The following is a 19,032-nucleotide window of genomic DNA, read 5'->3' as shown; positions in this document are numbered from 1 at the left end:
AGAGAGACAGAGAGGAAGGAGAGGGGGAGGGGTGGAGAAGCAGATGGGCGCTTCTCCTGTGTGCCCTGGCTGGGAATCGAACCCGGGACTTCTGCACGCCAGGCTGACGCTCTACCACTGAGCCAACCAGCCAGGGCCCAGATGTGTAATATTTGACCAGGGATGTTCATTCTATGACTCTGGCGAAATGATAACTCAAGTTCAGGACCTCATCTGCTTGTCTTCCCTATATCCTCCACAAGTCCTATCATCAGAGGCATCCAAACATTTTTGAATAGATCATTGTAATTGACTCTAAAAAAAAATTTGAGATGTAGGTTATCTTAGTCAACCATATTTTTTATATTTAAAATAATGTTGGTGCCATCTCTAAGGCAGAACAGTGGATTATTGATCTGACCAATTACAGGACTGTGTGTGTCTATGTGTGTGTGGGTGGGGGTGGTAACTATAATTCATTATCTTAAGACTGATTCATTTAGAGCTGTATGTTAACAGTTTAATCCAAGCACATACAGAAATATATAAAATCATACATAAAACTTCTAGCACAACCAATAGAAGTCTTCAGTAATGAGGTGCAACATTAAATCTGAAAATGTTATTTTTCCTCAAACAGAGAAATTTTGAACTAAAAACTTATTTTTCTATAAAATGCTATTTTTCATAACCTAGCCCATCATGTGCAAGTATTTAAAAGACCACATCAGTTATGTTTTTCACGGGTTATAGGAGGTTTTTTTCTTCTTCCATTGTAACAAGACTTGTGAGGAATGCTCATTTCTTGACATAAGTAAACTTCTAGACATTGAGGAACTAGAAAAGAATCTGCAGAGACATTTGTCCATTTTCTATAAAATTTCTAAATACCCATCTCAAACATAAACACCCAAGTTCACCCGTTGAAGCTCTAAAATACTTTCACGCTCCCGACTGCCTTATTCTGTGTTGCCTTGTAAATGGTCAGTTTAAGAGACTGTACAAATTTTGGACTAAGCGTAATCCATTGTCTCCACTTGGCCACAGTGGGTCCTCCTAGCCGTCAGGGAAGTGAGTGTGGGTTCCTGCAGCCACAACAACTTGACAGAGGAGAAAACCACAACACTCCGGGTAAGATGTGGGGATAAGATGTTGGCACCACACAGAGGGTCTCCCCCGGGGAGCCAACCCTTTCTTTCAGAGAAGATTCTTTTCAAGTGAGGTTACTTTGTAGACAGGGAAATCTCTCAGGACAATAATTAGACCCTTCCAGCGAGGAAGTGGCCACCAAACAACAGAGGGCAAATCTCAGAGCTTTGACTCTCAGAATTTGGCTCCTGGTCAGCTAAGGGTTGAAATCCCAAACAATTGTCCAGTGTCCCTACTGCTAAAAAAAAAAAAAAAAAAAAATGCTTAAAATTTCCGTAGCTTAAAAGTATGAAATGTTTGAACTCTAGATCAACTTTTACAGGCTGTTGTTTTAATTTTCTTACTTAAAAAGAAAAATAAATAACTAAAAGCTTGAATCTCAGAGGAGAACTATTGAAAAAGACCCAAGTTCTTGAAAAATACAATTAAAGTAGAATGTATTCATGCTTCCCTCAGCTGCACCGACAGCGAAGCGCTCTTTTTCTTCCCGTCTGTCCTCTCCTGCCTTCGCCCTCCACTGCGAAGAGCTAAGAGCTGTACAGAAGGATTGATTGATTCAAGGACCCAAACGCAGAAGATAGCCCCACAGGCAGCAAAGCCATCTGCTATAGCCAAGGCGACCCGCCACCTCCAGGCAAACTGCATGACCCAGATGCCAACAGAGCCGTCGCTCTTGAATCACGTCTGTGTGATGAGGGTGTTAATCTTGGCGATCATGAACATGGCTTCTAATTTACAAGACAATCTTCCCTTTGGTCCAATACCAGGGGTCACGTTCTTTTGACAAATTCTCACCCACCTCCTGGAAGGCTATATCCCCTTCTGCATCTGATCTTAACCTTTCTTTGTTCTTCGCTTATGCTCAATACAAAGTCTCTCAAAAGGCACTTAAAGAATGTCTTTGACTTAGTATAGAAATAGCTCCCCATAGATGAAAAAATAAATAAATAAAACAGCCTCCAGTATCTGAGCACCCACTCTTCATCTTTAACTAAAATTCAAGAACAATGCAGCTATTAGCCATTCTAAGCTGCTGCTCAGGGAAAAAATTAAAACGTTGTTTTACAGAGAGCCAGTCCTCTGGCTATTTTTTGTATTAAGGAATATGCCTTCTGGATGCTTCCTCAGAGAAAGCTCTGATTCACCCAGCAGATGCGCACGAACGCGGCTCAAAGGTCAGCGAACTACGAGGGAAAACATTGAGAAATACAAACACAGATTATTCCTAAACTCCCATCCCACCCCCACCTCCCCCCTTCCAAGGCCCTCAACCATGTGCCGAAAAAAATAACGACTTGCATTTTCTGACCGAAGTCGTTCCGTTTGAAAAGCTTGCCAGTCGGCGGGGTCTTTTAAAATGTGGCTGAATGGTTAAACACGAATCCTTAAATGGCGAGAGCTGTTCTTTTTATTATTATTATTATTATTAAATGCCCTCGAGCGCTGCTGTCTTCCCACACTTGTGCCACACGTCTGGCTGCTGGCTGATAAACACTGTGGCTTTAAGATATTACTTATTAACATGCCCCGATGTGTCTCCCTCACACAGGCACCCAGGGTTGATTGCTATCTGTTAATTGAATTCTGTGCCAGCAAAGTGGGTCTTTGTGTGCTCGCCATTATAATTTCGAGGATTGGAACTTCATTGCCTATTTAGAAATAATAGCGATGAAAATATAAATGTAAAGCAGTGTATTTATGCCTTCCCAAGTGTGTGCAGGAGGACACGTGGGTTTGCACGTGTGTGTGTGTGTGTGTGTGTGTGTGTGTGTGTAGCTATTTTTAAAAGAGACTCCACTTAAAGTCACACGGTCCATTCCGGAAAGCACAATTTCACAAGCCGAACATTGCTACGTGGAGACATACAGATCCGACCACTTGACGGTTTCCTCTCTTGCAAATGGCTGCCAAGTCTACAGAACAGAAGAGAGCATTTTCATCCTCTGCCTGAGAATCCAAGCTGACATGGCGGCAGCCCCACTACATGAGCAGTTATGAAACCACTCACTTATCCACCTGTCTGTTCCCGTGGCGGTGGTTTGGTAAGCCCTGCTCGGGCTGCGGGCGGCCTGCTGCCGAGTCAGGCACAGCATGGCAGGGCCCTCCCGTGATCGAAACACCGGGGACCAGCAGCAGTGAGTCCTGAGAGAGGGCGGGGCTGTGCACGCCTGCGAGTCAGGCATTTCAGCTGCCCAGTGTCAATGTGACCTCCATTTCCTCTCATAAAAAGTGGACCATTTGCTCTAATTGTCTAAGATTTTGCCAATTTTCTAAGGCATGGTGGAAATTTTAAAGTCCTCCCATGGCTAGGTAGTATTTTTGACGATAGGTTCAGGAGGTCGATGGTAAGAAAATGAAGTGCTGAAAATGTTCCAGACATTCCTAACAGCCCAAATGACTTAGCCAAATCCTACAAAAGACATTTCTCAGTTCGTGAAAGACCAAGCGGTTTAGATTTTCCAGGGACAAGTGATTGAATCTTGGCTATTCTAACAACTACGTTGAAAAGAACTCCAAGTTACGTTCCCAAGACTCCTCGTTCTGGGTAAAACTTTCTGCTTTGGCAGTCCCAAGGAACGCGGTAAGGCATGGCATACGACTACGCTAAAATACACCATGAGCTTAGAGTTTTCGTGGAATCTTTGGGGTCTCAGAACATTTGGATTAAAACTGCAAAGCAGCCACACTTCCAGACTAAAGTTGCAATGGACAAACAATTGACCATATGAACAAACACAGTTGACCTGTAGGTGGTTTCTCATTTTATACCAACTGCTGCTCCCATCGCTGGGGTAAGCGCTGGTCCAGAGGAACATGGCAGAGTGGACAAAGCCATTCTCTCAATAGCCCTCCGAGTCGCGCCCTCTTGCTGCCCAGCTCACGGGACCCCTGAGACTTCCCGCGCACCTCTGACAGGCTGAGCCTCTCCTAACGTATCCCAGACACAGAATTATTCACTCAGAACTCACAGTACCTTCCCCACAACACACACACAAAATTTAAAATTCCATTATATGATGGCAGGTAATAATTTTTTAGATATTGGGGAAATACAACTTATTTTTTTTAACTCAATCCAAATAAAAGTTGAGATTCTACTTTGTAGTGCACTGACTTGAATGAGAGAAGAGACACAAAAAAGAGCTTATCATCAAGTTTATCAGAGTTTTTTTTTGGGGGGGAGGGGGATAAAGTGGGCATGATGGAGAAACAAGAGAAAGACAAGTATACAAAAAAATAAGTGCCACAAATAAAAAAGGAAAAGGTTGTAATACACATGGCGTTGGAGGAATGGCCAAGAATTCGTGGAGAGATGGAGCCGAGGATTCATCATGAGAGAGTTTTAGGGTGGTAGGATTTGACACCCAGTATGGCATCCGAGCGAATGGGACACAGGAGGAGAGGTCAAGCAGGCAGAGACGCTGGGCGTGTTCGGGGTGTGGCAGCGCTGGTTTGCCTGTAGCCCTCGGGCAGGAAAAGACTGTGTTGAGGTCCTGGCTGGTGGCTCAGGGGACAGAGTGTCAGCCCAGTGTGTGGATGTCTAGGGTTCGATCCCCGGCCAGGGCACACAGGAGAAGCGACCATCTGCTTCTGTCCCTCTTTCCTTCCTGCCTGGCCAGGGGTTCAGTTGTTTCAGTGTGGCCCTGGGCACTTAGGATAGCTCCATAGAAGCACATCGGCCTCAAGAGCTCAAAATAGCTCAGTATTTGAGCATCAGCCCCAGATGGGGTTGCCGGGTGGATCCGGGTAGGGGTGCATGCGGGAGTTTACCTCACTATCTCCCCTCCTCTCACCTAAAAAAAAAAAAATAGTATGTTGAAGTGGAGACTGAGCCATATCATGCTGGGCCCTCACTGACCAGCTATGGAGGGAGGGTCACACGATGGGTATGGAGCCCCTGAGAGTCGTTGAGTAAGAGAAGGCGGTGCTGACAAAGGCACGCTCAGAACAGCAGAGTACAGAGCATGAAGGAGCAGTTGGAGCTGAGAAGAAAGAAGACAATTACAAGCAGGGCCTATTGGAACAGAGGCTCGGGTATGCCAGTTAACAGAGCCCCAATAACACTGCACAGCAAACAACCACACAGCCAACAGCACCGCGACACGGTAAACCTTCATTCACGTCACATATCTGCAGGTGGGCTGGCGCTCAGCTGGTCCGGGTTTCTGCATGGAGCCACTGAGCTAGCCCGTGACAGTCTCCCGGTCAGGGCAGGCACCCGAGGACAGAGGCCCGAGCACATGTGTGTAAGCATGTTTCAAGCTCCGTGGAGCCAGACCTGCTCACATCCCATTGGCTAAACAAGTCACTCGGTCAGTCCCGGTGTCAATGGAGTAGGGACATTTACCTGTCCCACGAAATGCAGAGAATGACTCGTCTGAGCACTAATGTAGGAAGTGAAGAGAAAAGCCAGGTGACATGGGGCGATGGCATAAATTGAGGGGTGTGGGGGGAGGTAGGAGCCACGCTCCTGAGAAGCTTGACAGTAAGACAGGAAGGAACCCAGGGAGGGACCAAGAGAGAAAGAAAGGCAGAGAGCAGCCTCAGGGGGGTGTCCAGGGACCTTTGCCTTTGAGGAAGACTTGGTTCTCCAGCCGACTGTGGAGGAGCCAGGGAGAAGCCCTGCAGTCCTTCTCCTGAGCCTCGTTCCCTGGGCCACCCGGCTTTCATCGTCTACACCTCATGAGGGCTCAAGATTTGCCTGCTTTTCCAAGGTGATCAAAGCTCCAATCAAAACTTAATTTTCCTTTTCTACTTCCACAGGCTTGAAAATTCTTCCAACTCTGCAATACTCCCGTGCTGCGAATTGCACCCCTTTTCGTTCAGGACCAGCACCTCCCTCTGGTGGCTGGCTCTCGGAATAGCCTCCTGACGCTTGCGCGACATGGGCACGCACACGCACACACGCTACCGTGGCTGATCGGGGGGCCTCGGTTGGATTGCTTGCTACTATGCTTGAGTTTTAGGGCTACTGAATAATGTTGAACAAAAGAGCACAGAGGGATTAAAACAGAGTGAAGTGGTTTCATCAACTAGACTATCAAAGACTGGCTAATGCACATTTCCTGTAGAGATATCAAGGATTCATCAATGACTTCCCGAGAAGCCAGACAGGGGTCTGTGAAGAGTGTGCTGGGCTGGAGTGACCTATCCCTTATCAATAAGGTAGACGCTCACTGGGACTACCTTCTCCGTAGCAGAGATGGTAACCGAACCACCACTGTGAGCATCTGGGACGTGAGCATCTTACAGGGTCATCGTACTCAGTGGTTGGCCCTTCTGATGAAGTGTGAATGTGCTTCGGTGTCCAGAGCAAGATCTCCCTCTTCCCTGGACACTGGCACCTTGACAGCTGACCCTTCATGCCGTTCTTTACAATACGTCTTTCCTACAGTTGACGTAGAAAGGGGTGTTTCTATTTTCACCACCGCCGTTGGTTGGTTTTCCTGTATAATCCCAGTTTAGCTAAAAAGACTTAAAATGAGAGAGCCTGAGCACGCAGGAGACCTGAGAAGGCATGTTCTTCCTCCCTTGTCCTACTGATCAGAGCGCCAGGGCTCACAGAGGCTAAGTTATTGTGACGCTTGCAGGATAAACTGCGGGACAAGGACTCCAGCTGCCTGGACCTAGATCCTCACATCAGACGCATGAACATTCCATCTCCCAGAGCAACTCTAACACCGGCCACTTGCCCAGGTCCCATCTGTCTCCTCCTGAGTCCTCAGCTGGACTTCCCGAAGCTGGTGTCATTCTACGGCTGGTGTGAGCAGGTCAATCAGTTCAAAACAAAAGGAAGCACCATTCTGACTGGTATGAGGTGATATCTCATTGTGGTTTTAATTTGCATTTCTCTAATGATCAGTGATGTTGAGTATTTTTTCATATGCCTATTGGCCATCTGTATGTCCTCTTTGGAGAAGTGTCTATTCATCTCTTTTGCCCATTTTTGGATTGGATTGTTTGTCTTCCTGGTGTTGAGATTTACAAGTTCTTTATAAATTTGGTGCTCATCAACAAAACAACACAGAATAAGTGCTGGCGAGGATGTGGAGAAAAGGGAACCCTCCTGCACTGCTAGTGGGAATGCAGACTGGTGCAGCCACTGTGGAAAACAGTATGGAGATTCCTCAAAAAACTGAAAATCAAACTGCCTTTTGACCCAGCTATCCCACTTTTAAGAATATACCCCAAGGACACCATAGCACTGTTCCAAAAGGAGAAATGCACCCCCATGTTTGTGGCAGCATTGTTCACAATAGCGAAGATCTGGAAACAGCCCAAGTGTCCGTCAGAGGATGAGTGGATTAAAAAGCTTTGGTACATATACACTATGGAATACTACTCAGCCATAAGAAATGATGACATCGGATCATTTACAATAACATGGATGGACCTTGATAACATTATATGGAGTGAAATAAGTAAATCAGAAAAAAGACTAAGAACTATATGAATCCATACATAGAAGGGACATAAAAATGAGACTCAGCGACATGAACAAGAATGTGATGGCAACAGGGGTGGGGGTGGGGGGAGGGGGGAGGGGGTGAAGAAGGAGAGAGGGGTTGGGGGAGGGAAGGGGCACAAAGAAAACCAGATAGAAGGTGACAGAAGACAATTTAGCTTTGGGGGAGGGGTATACAGCGCAATCAAATGTCAAAATAATCTAGAGATGTTTTCTCTCAACATATGTACCCTGATTTATCAATGTCACTGCATTAAATTTAATAAATAAATTAAAACAAAACAACAACAACAAAAAAAGGAAGCAATTCTCAAAGAGCGACTGCCATAAACCTCACCTGTCCAAGCACAGGATCAGTGATGATCTGTACACCAGCCATTGGTCTCAGTTTCCCAGGGCTGTGGCCGGCTTCCCGGAGCACAAGCTGGCCAACCCAACCATAAAGGCAGCACCGAAACAGCCCGTAAATTCACAACAATCCCCTCGATCTGCAGCCGTGCCTTCTCTGCCCAGTGGGGAGCTTCCTAACCAGAAGATAAGCAAAGCCAAGGCTGGTTCCCTGGAGACCTCACCCCATAACTCTTCAGGTCCAGTAAGACCTGCTACTTCATATTTATCCAAAATATGCGCATTATATTTTTATTTTCCAAAGTTCAACGTGGTTGGGTTTAGATTTTAATATTCTTGTGTTCTTTCCTGGACATATGCAACAGCAGTCAGCACCGAGGTGACATTTTAGTTCAGTGGCTGAGTGGTAGTTTCCATGAAAACAGATATCCAGGCATTTCCTAAATATTTACATAGTGAGCTATTTAAGTGCAAGGGGATTCTAAAAATGTAAACACTTGTAAATAGCATATGTGTGAAAATCCAAAACAAAGATGTCACATCACTGTTACTTGTCACACGTGACTCATCATTGAGCCAAAGCATATTTCTGAGTTTTGTGTAATAAAGAACTATAATACGCTATACTCAGAACCAAAATACATTCTTTTAAAGCAATCAGAAAATCAGTAAAGTAAAGGAGTTATAATGGAGCAGGCAGTGATGAAAACTTATTAAACACCAATTATTATTATTTTTTCCTTGAATTACGTAGCTTGTAACACCCTGAGGAATATGTTTTAAAATCAAGATCAATTCCGTTACAACTAAGCCCATAGGAAGGGATTTCACATTTTTTCAAAGTGAATTCTGAGAAATTACAAAATGCATAGCTTTTGCTCATTCAAAAGCATCTTCCAATTCTCAGGAGCTGAGAAGTTTTCCTTTAACCCACCGATCAAAATACGCACTCTCAAAAATCTTCATGACAATCGGGTCTACAGGGCCAGCTCCCTCAGGCACTGAAACGGAATGAGCTCGTCCTGCTCTCAGATATACTGACGTTTTTACACTCTTTTATTCTCTCGAGTTTTTTATTTGTTTGTTTTTTTTTTCCAGACGTGAAAATGGAAGAAGGATGAACAGGCGAAGACCACAGCGAGAGACTGCTCTTGTTAAGTAGTCAGAAATGTATCCAGCGAGGAGAAACCCGGCACACACTGTACTTTGTATCTGTCCCCTGCTAATGATCGCCCAAGGAAAACCGCTTTTTAAACACAAGGAGGGATGAGCAGTTAGTTCAGAGCTAACAGGCGACCGCTGTCACTGTTGTCAACGGCAGGGATGGGGAAAAATGTTTGGACAGACGAAGAGATCTGTAATCGCCTGGTAAACCTCTGTGCTGAGTCCTTGTTCTCACTCAGAATGACCCGAAACAGCCACGCTCCTGAGCTGAGCGGCACGTGGCACGATGCTTTTCCCCCACCTGGGTAGACCGCGGTAATACGATGTAGCAAAAGGCAAAAAGCAAAGTTAAAATTACAAAGGGCCTTGAAATTACTTTCCAACACGTACTTTATTCAAGGGCCTGAGTATGTTGAAAATGAATTTCTAGGAAATAACTGAAAAGCTATGGAAGGGACTTCGGATAAACAGAAAACTGTGGAACCCTGTCTGTTATGTGGCTCCAAGCACTTCCCACGGTGCTGTTCCCGTGTTAGAAAAGATGGTGTCTTTCTTTGTCTGTAAAGGGTTAGCCTCAAAAAACAGCTACACTGGACAGGGACAGAGGGCCTGGTCAATCAGGATTGTAGACTGTTTTTCACTTCCAAACTGGTGGACCCATAAAGTTCCAATATTTCCAAACCAAAAATGTGTTTGTATATATATACACACACATATATATATATGTATATATATATGCATATATACACACACATTTGCATATATTTATAATATATTTGTGTATATTCATAATATATATATTTGTGCCTATGTGAATCTGAGTGGGTGGGGTCCCATTTGCTGTTCCCTGCTCTCAGGTGTAAGACGGGCACTGCAACACGGTATCATGTCTTCCCGCTCTATCTATAAATTGAAGATGATGTTTCCGGCATGGGTTCCGGGAGAGGAAGATCACACGTGAACGGGGTCCCCTCTCTTGATGGATTATGGCATCTCTGTCATCGAACTCCCTCAGAGGGATGAAAACAGACCTTCTCAACCACACACAGTGCGCTTGGTCCCGCAGTTAAAATGACAATGGCCCACGACTTTCCCAAGTGAGACAATGGCCTCAGCGAAGGGAAAGAGAAAACAGCACGCAAAGGGTCTTCCAAACCTTTCTGAAAGATTTTTAAGGAAAAAGTTACAGAAACAAACAGAAACCAGAAAAGCTGGCCACCAGAGACTTTTCTTGGGGCACACACCTTGTCCTCACAGCACGCTCCCACTTAGGAAGCGACACGCTTTCGACGGCTTGTTCTCACACCAGTCTGTGTCCAAGCACCTCGACGGTCCCATCTGAGTGCCTATATTTCGTTCTGGACCTAAAAACCCCCAGGGAAGATTCTCTTTCACTGATATTCTTCCCAGATGGATTTTTTTTTTCTTTCCTTGCAGAGTAATTTTGTTCTGCTGGGGGCGTTGGCAATAACATATTAAAAGTTAAATTTCTGTCAACATCCCGCTATGACACTGACATCAAATCATTAAGAAATTTCCATCATGTAAGTTAATTATCAGAGTTGTATTGGCATGAATGCATAATGACATTATTCATGCAAATAATTAAAAATGTGCCTCCAGAAAACAAATTGTAATAACAACAACAACGAAAAGTCACGATGGTGGCTTCCTGAAGTTAGGCGCGGTTTTAGGCACTCAGGACTTCCAGGCTACCAGGAAAACAGGACACACAATGAGGACACATGAGTCGTGCTAGTAATGCCAAAAGTGGAGACCCTGAGACCACAGCCGCAGTCTGCGGGGCCGCGGTGGGGACCGGGCAGCCCGCTGGGCCACCTTGCTACATACGATGACCTCCCATTTACTCTTGACAAGACGGGCTATTTTATTGTTGCTAATTTCAAGTCTCAAAGGACCATAAAAAGGCTGCCGTTATTAAAACACCGGCGTTATTCTAGAACACAGCAGGATTAACCTGTGTCTGCCCAGGGTCTCTCTCTCTCTCTCTCTCTCTCTCCTGCCCACAGAGATGTCATTCCCGCCCCTCCGTGAGCACAGGGAGAGACGGCTTCCGGAGCCCACGGGTGTCTGCAGGCTTCCCGGTCAGAGAAAGACAGCACACTGGTGGGATGCAGGTTTCTCGGTGGGGGGTGACTGGCGGGGGTAAAATGTCTAACCTCGTTGAATCCACGTGGCTAACCACGTGTACAGCAGGGCGCTAAGTTCAGGGGCTGCTCCCCTTCACGCGCAGTATTTGAACAGCGACCACATTGGCCGCGAGGGGAGCCCAGCCCCGGAATCGGCACCAAGCGGAGCCTGTGTGCACCTCCCCCCACACACACTGCCCCGTTCTCCCAGGGAACCTGGCATCCACAGAAGCAGTAGAATCTCATCCAAATTCCGGGGGAAAGAAGCAAAAGATTCGCCAGCGTGCGTGGCAGTGAAGTCGTCTGAAAAGGGCAGCGGTCCCCTGTTGGAAACACTGCGGTAGCCTCACAGCAGAGGAGGGGGACAGGGTGGGAGGAGACGGAGAGGTGGGGTCAGGTCCCTGGAAAGCAGATTTTTTCTAGCTCCCACCTGATGGGAGTTTGCGCGATGTGACACCCAAGCTCTCGTCACCGTCCTGAAGCCCGAGCCCCGCTGCTGTCCATCCGGAAACAGACCCATCGGACGCGTCCTCGTTGCTCCAGGATGGATTCCTATTTAAGGCCATCTCTCGAGCACCGCCGCAGCGATCTGGGATCTGTTGTGAGACTGTGTTGTTGCAAAGCCAGCCCTTGTATCAATACATACTTCACGTAAAGTACCGCCATGCAAAAACCAGCACGATTTACAGGACGAAATAAAAAAACAACAGAAATAACTGTCTTCCGGACGGGACCACCTCTAAATCCACAGTGGGGGAGGGGGTTGCCACATCAACCAAACCCCCATCAACAAAAGACTCCGAACTTGTCCTGAGGAAGGGAAGGTACTGACAACGCCCGTCTGGGTTGAGGAAACCACGTCCCACGTCCTCAAGAAGGGTCATACTCTGAATTAGGAATGTCTTCATGTAATTTCCCAAATGTTTAGTAAACAACTGTAAATGGACTCTTGTTCAGAACTGGAAAATGTAGCCTTATGACACAGAAAGTCACAAGTCTTAAGAATAAAACTCTAGAAACCTGGGGTGGGAGGTATGGAATGAGTGTTAATTACCATGACTTGGACTACTTTAGAAATAAGGTGTTTTCCCCCCCCAAAAAAGTCACCTTCAACTAAAAATTATCGTGCATCCGAACGTCTTTGAAAAAATAAACATGTCCTGTAAGATAGCTGTAGATTCATAAAAGATAGTACTTCCACGCGTATGTATTATGTAAAATATAACACCTACAATACGAGCGACCCTCCAGACTTTAAGAAAACTGGTTTTAAGATCATCTAGCAGTCAACAATAAATAAACACACGTTGGATTTTCTTCTTAGCGGGCCTCATTTTCAGTTTTAGCAGGGGAAGTAAATGACATGTGATATCAGGGCCCTCCACCCCAGTCAAAGTCGTCAGCCTTTTGGTAATATTTCTGTTTTCAGGTTATCTTGACGGAAGAACAGTAACTTTGACTCCTTCTGGTCCCGACAGTGTCCGCTGTCTGTCTGCAGAGTTAGGGACAGAGTCTAGGATGACCACCCCCGAAGCAGGTGGAGCCTGCGGTTAGGTGTGCTCCCTGTGGGACAGGAGGGGAAGGACCCAGTGAGACCCACACGAGAGAGTGGAGAAAGATTCCAAAAGACTGAGCCCAACGGGGACATCGCAGATTCACCCACGTCCAAGCCAGACCTGAGGAGTCCAGGGCCGGCAAAGCCCAGGCAGGGGCCGGCTCGTCAATCACGGCCCCTGAATCGCATGCCCGGGCTCTGCTGGTTCCCCCGGGGTGTGCCCTCTGCCTTCTCACAGGTCTAGTCCCTCAGAATTCCGATCGGGGCCACCCTCCTCCGTGAGGACGCTTCTCATCAGCAGGGCAGAAACAGCATGCCTGCTTCAGGAACTGGCTGGGGCAGCATCTGGTAACGCGGAGAAGTACGGCATCTGGCACGCGGTCACTGCTCAGGATGCCGCTATTAATGTCACTCTCTCCGTTACCGATATTATCTGCCGATGGTGCCCAATACCGCGCTTCCCGCACACGTCTCCAGAGTCGTAGGGCTCACGCAGTCTTTGACTTCATTGCACATGGCCGGGCTTGGTATCCAGCGGTCCCCACCCGCACGCAGGGTCTTCCCAGGCTGCTCCTGAGGACAGGACCCTGCCCGGGCTTCTCGCCACCTACTGCAGCGCGAGCCAGAGCAGGGGCTCCACGGAAACCAAATGAACTGTCTAGAGAACGGGGAGGGAGAATGAATAAAGACATAATTTTAGAAAACCAGAGTTTGCACATTTTATTAAAAGGAAATGCCGCCAGCCTGACCAGGTGGTGGCGCAGTGGATAGAACATCGGACTGGGACCCAGGGTTGAGACCCTGAGGTTGCTAGCTAGCTTGAGTGTGGGCTCATCCAGCTTGAGTGTGGGGTCACTGGCTTGAGCGTGGCATCATAGACATGAATCCATGGTCACTGGCTTGAGTCCAAAGATCACTGGCTTGAAGCCCAAGGTTGCTGGCTTGAACAAGGGGTCACTCACTCTGCTGTAGCCCCCACCCCCAACCCGGTCAAGGCATATATGAGAAAGCAATCAATGAACAACTAAGGAGCCACAATGAAAAATTTATGCTTCTCATCTCTCTCTCTTCCTGTTTGTCCCTATCTGTCCCTCTCTTCGTCTCTGTCACATAAAAGAGGAAGGAAGGAAGGAAGGAAGGAAGGAAGGAAGGAAGGAAGGAAGGAAGGAAGGGAGGGAGGGAGGGAGGGAGGGAGGGAGGGAGGAAGGAAGGAAGGGAAAGGACAAAGAAAGAAAGAAAGGAAATACCATCAGGCAAATTCCTGGTGGCAGAAGGAGAGTGCACACACCTAACAGCCCAAGCAGAGGACGCCGTGGTGTCCAGTATTTCTATGAGGCATCTTTCATTCAAAGCATCACCAGGCATGTGCTGAAAAGAGTGAGTTGCACTGAGGGCAGACGGCTCAGTGAAATATTTCCCCACATTTGGTTATTGGGGATGAGGTGCTCCTGAGACCCAGCAAATGATCAGTAGGCGGGAAGGCGGTGGTGCAGGACATACAGAGGGTAAAACGAGCCTCATAGTTTAACCAGACAATGTGCTCAGTGCAGAGCCCAGGTGAGCCTCTTGTCACTCAGTGTTCCTGCAACTCGAAGGGATGACCACATGGGATTCCGGGCTGTTCCGTGGTTGAAGGCACGGGGAAATTGGAATTGACCGAAGTCACCCCTTTATTGTTCTCCAAGGGATCTAAGGGGCAAATGCATTTTGGATAAATCTCCATACTGGCAACATTGACCCATGTCACCAAAGAAAGACACATTTAGTGCACTCATCAGGGAAAGTCCCCAAGTTGGAACTGTGTTAGTATCTCCAGCTGCTCACTTTATTCTGAGTCCCTTAGCCCTGATGGCAAGAAAGCAGGGAGATTCTAACCACCAATATTCCTCCTGATCTTTCTGAAAATGTTTGTCAACTACACCGCCATGAGCAGGGAAAGCCGAAAAGAGAAACAAGAAACTTGCCTGAACATTTGTATTCAGCAGAGTGAGACTTATGCCCAAGATGCAAATGACTATGTGTTATTTACACATCGGGGGAAAAACAAATCTTGAATGTAAATGTTTCTGGGGCATATTATTTTTTAAATGAAAAATTGGTTAAAAAATTATTAGAGTGTTTGCAACCCCACCTCTGTTAAAGAGACATGCAAATGAGTTTTTGAAAGAACGTTTGTCAGAATCACAGAAACTATATACCAAACACAGCAGCTGAAAAGTAAAAACAAACAAACATTTAAAAAAAAACCCCGGCTAACTCTACTTCTGTAAGTCCTTTAGAATAATTACTTGTATTTTCAAGTGATTTCAGGATCAGCCCTCTCTCTATAAACAATGTTGCTATTGACTAAACATCAAACATGCAATCCCTACTCATTCATCCCCAGCCCTCCATTGTTGCTGTTAGAATTCACATAAATAGAGCAATGTGTTACTTAGTTACCTTGGTCTGATCTCTTTTATAAACCAAATTCTTTTATTTCTTTCTTTTTTAAAACAAGCCAAGAGAATGGAGACCAACGAACCAATTATCTGGATCACTGGTGGTTTATTTGGAGAAATTATGCTAAACAATAAACTGTGTTCTTCAGGGATCACTCATAGACAATAGAATAATTGTTAATAGTAACACAATATATTTGGTCTTTGTTCGAAGTGTTTCCCATATATTCTATCCTCACAAAATTGTATACATACTATTTTTTAATTGATTTTAATCTATTGTGTTTACATAGACTCTAGTTTTACCCCAAATGCATCCCCCCTCCCCTGTATTCCCCTCAACATCTTCCTTGCCCCCCTCCCCATACCGCCCTCCCCCTTCCCTTCAGCTTTATCCCATTCTATTATCCCCCTTCCCTCTGTTTTCATTTCCTTTGGTCCCATTGATCTCTCCTGTCTCAAATCCGTTCCTCAGTTCACATTGTTCATTGAATTCCTCAAATGAGTAATGTCATATGATATTTTTCTTTTCTGCCTGGCTTATTTCACTTAACATAATAGTTTCCATGTCCATCCATGTTGTTGCAAAAGGTAATATTTCCTTCTTTTTCTTGGCCTCATAGTATTCCATTGTATATATGTACCAAGGCATTTTAGTCCACTCATCCACTGATGGACACTTGGGCTGTTTCTAGATCTTTGCTATTGTGAACAATGCTGCCATAAACATGGGGATACATTTCTCCTTTTGAAACAGTGCTATGGTGTTCTTGGGGTATATTCCTAAAAGTGGAATAGCTGGGTCAAAAGGCAGTTCGATTTTTAAATTTTTTGAGGAATCTCCATACTATTTTCCACAGTGGCTGCACCAGTCTGCATTCCCACCAGCAGTGCAGGAGGGTTCCCTTTTCTCCACATCCTCGACAGCACTTACTATGTGTTGTTTTATTAATGAGCACCATTCTGACAAGCCAAGAGAGGTGTGAGGTGATATCTCATTGTGGTTTTAATTTGCATTTCTCTAATGATTAGTGATGTTGAACCTTTTTTCATATGCCAATTGGCCATCTGTATGTCCTCTTTGGAGAAGTGTCTATTCATTTCTTTTGCCCATTTTTTGATTGGATTGTTTATCTTCCTGGTGTTGAGTTTTACAAGTTCTTTATAAATTTTGTTTATTAACCCTTTATCAGACGTATTGTCGAATATGTTCTCCCATTGTATAGTTTGTCTTTTTATTCTGTTCTTATTGTCTTTAGCTGTGCAAACGTGTTTTAGTTTGATATAGTCCCATTTGTTTATCCTGTCTTTTATTTCACTTGCCTGTGGAGAAAAATCAGCAAATATATTGCTGTGAGAGATGTTGGAGAAATTACTGCCTACGTTTTCTTCTAAGATGCTTATGGTTTCATGGCTTACATTTAAGTCTTTTATCCATTTTGAGTTTATTTTTGTGAATGGTGTAAGTTGGTGGTCTAGTTTCAGTTTTTTTGCAGGTAGCTGTCCAATTTCCCAACACCGTTTGTTGAAGAGGCTGTCTTTACTCCATTGTATGCTCTTACTTCCTTTGTCAAATATCAGTTGTCCATAGAGCTGTGGGTTTATTTGGGTTCTCTGTTCTGTTCCATTGATCTATATGCCTGTTCTTATGCCAGTACCAAGCTGTTTTGAGTACAGTGGCCTTGTAGTATAACTTGATATCCGGAAGTGTGATACCACTCACTTTATTCTTCCTTTTCAAGATTGCTGAGGCTATTCGTGTTCTTTTATGGTTCCGTATAAATTTTTGGAATATGTGTTCTATGTCTTTGATGTATGTCATTGGTATTTTAATAGGTATTGCATTGAACTTATAAATTACTTTGGGTAATATAGATATTTTAATGATGTGTATTATTCCTAACCGTGAGCACGGTATATACTTCCACTTGTTTGTATCTTCCTTGATTTCTTTTATCAATGTTTTATAATTTTCTAAGCATAAGTCTTTAATCTCCTTTGTTAAATTTACTCATAGGTACTTTATTTTTTTGGTTTCAATAGTGAAGGGGATTGTTTCCTTAATTTCTCTTTCTGACAGTTCATTGTTTGTGTATAAAAATGCCTCTGATTTCTGAGTATTAATTTTATATCCTGCCACCTTGCTGAATTCATTTATCAGGTCCAGTAGTTTTTTGACTGAGACTTTAGGGTTTTCTATATACAGGATCATATCATCTGCAAATAATAATAGTTTTACTTCTTCTTTTCCAATTTGGATGCCTTTTATTCTTCTTCTTGTCTGATTGCTGTGGCTAGGACTTCCAGTACTATGTTGAATAAGAGTGGTGAAAGGGAGCACACCTGCCTTGTTCCAGATCTTAAGGGGATTGCTTTTAATTTTTGCCCATTGAGTATGATGTTGGCTGTGGGTTTGTCATAGATGGCCTTTATCATGTTGAGGTATGTTCCCTGTATTCCCATTTTGCTGAGAGTTTTGATCATGAATGGGTGCTGGATTTTATCAAATGCTTTTTCTGCATCTATTAAAATTATCATGTGGTTTTTCTCCTTCCTTTTGTTTATGTGATGAATCACATTGATTGATTTGCGAATATTGTACCAGCCTTGCCTCCCAAGAATAAATCCTACTTGATCATGGTGTATGATTTTTTTATATATATATATATTGCTGGATCCAGTTGGCTAATATTTTGTTGAGGATTTTAGCATCTAGATTCATCAGGGATATTGGCCTATAATTTTCTTTCTTTGTGTTGTCTTTGCCTGGTTTTGGAATCAGAATTATGTTCACCTCATAAAAGGAGCTTGGAAGTCTTTCTTCCTCTTGAATTTTTTGAAATAGCTTGAGAAGGATAGGGGTTAGTTCTTCTTTGAATATTTGGTAGAATTCACTTGTGAAGCCATTGGCCCCAGGCATTTGTTTGTTGGAAGTTTTTTGATAACTGTTTCGATCTCATTTGTTGTAATCTGTCTGTTTAGGTTTTCTGATTCTTCTCGATTGATTTTTTAAATATATGTTTCAAGGAATTTGTCCATTTCATCTAGGTTGTCTAATATTTTGGCATACAATTCTTCATAGTATTTTCTTACAATCCTTTGTATTTCTGTTGTGTCAGTTGTTATTTCTCCACTTTCATTTCTAATTTTATTTATTTGAGTCCTCTTTTTTTTCTTGGTGAGTCTGGTTAAAGGTTCATCGAACTTGTTTACTTTTTTAAAGAACCAGTTCCTCATTTCATTGATCCTCTGTATTGTTTCTTTAGCCTCTATGTCATTTTTATCCGCTCTGATCTTTATTATTTCCTTCCTTCTACTTCATCTGGGCTTTACTTGCTGTTCTTTTTCTAGTTCTTTTAGATGCAGGGTTAAGTTGTTTATTTGAGCTTCTTCTAGCTTCTTAAGGTATCCCTATAATGCTATAAACTTCCCTCTCAGTACTGCTTTTGCTGTGTCCCATAAATTTTGAGTTGTTGTATGCTCATTATCATTCGTTTCTAGGAATTTTTTTATTTCTTCTTTGATCTCATTGTTAACCCATTCATTACTTAATAACATGCTATTTAGTTTCCAAGTGTTTGAGTATTTTTCAGTTATTCTTTTGTGGTTGATTTCTAGTTTCATGCCATTGTGATCAGAGAAAATGCTTGATATGATTTCAATCTTCTTAAATTTGTTGAGACTGCTTTTGTACCCTAAAATGTGGTCTATCCTAGAGAATGTACCCTGAGCACTTGAAAAAAATGTATATTCTGCTGCTTTTGGGTGAAAGGTTCTGAA

The sequence above is a fragment of the Saccopteryx bilineata genome, chromosome 12, assembly GCF_036850765.1.
Source record: "Saccopteryx bilineata isolate mSacBil1 chromosome 12, mSacBil1_pri_phased_curated, whole genome shotgun sequence".
NCBI classification, from domain to species: Eukaryota; Metazoa; Chordata; class Mammalia; order Chiroptera; family Emballonuridae; genus Saccopteryx; species Saccopteryx bilineata.
The sequence above is the reverse complement of the archived record's forward strand: the minus strand, read 5'-3'. Positions refer to the sequence as shown.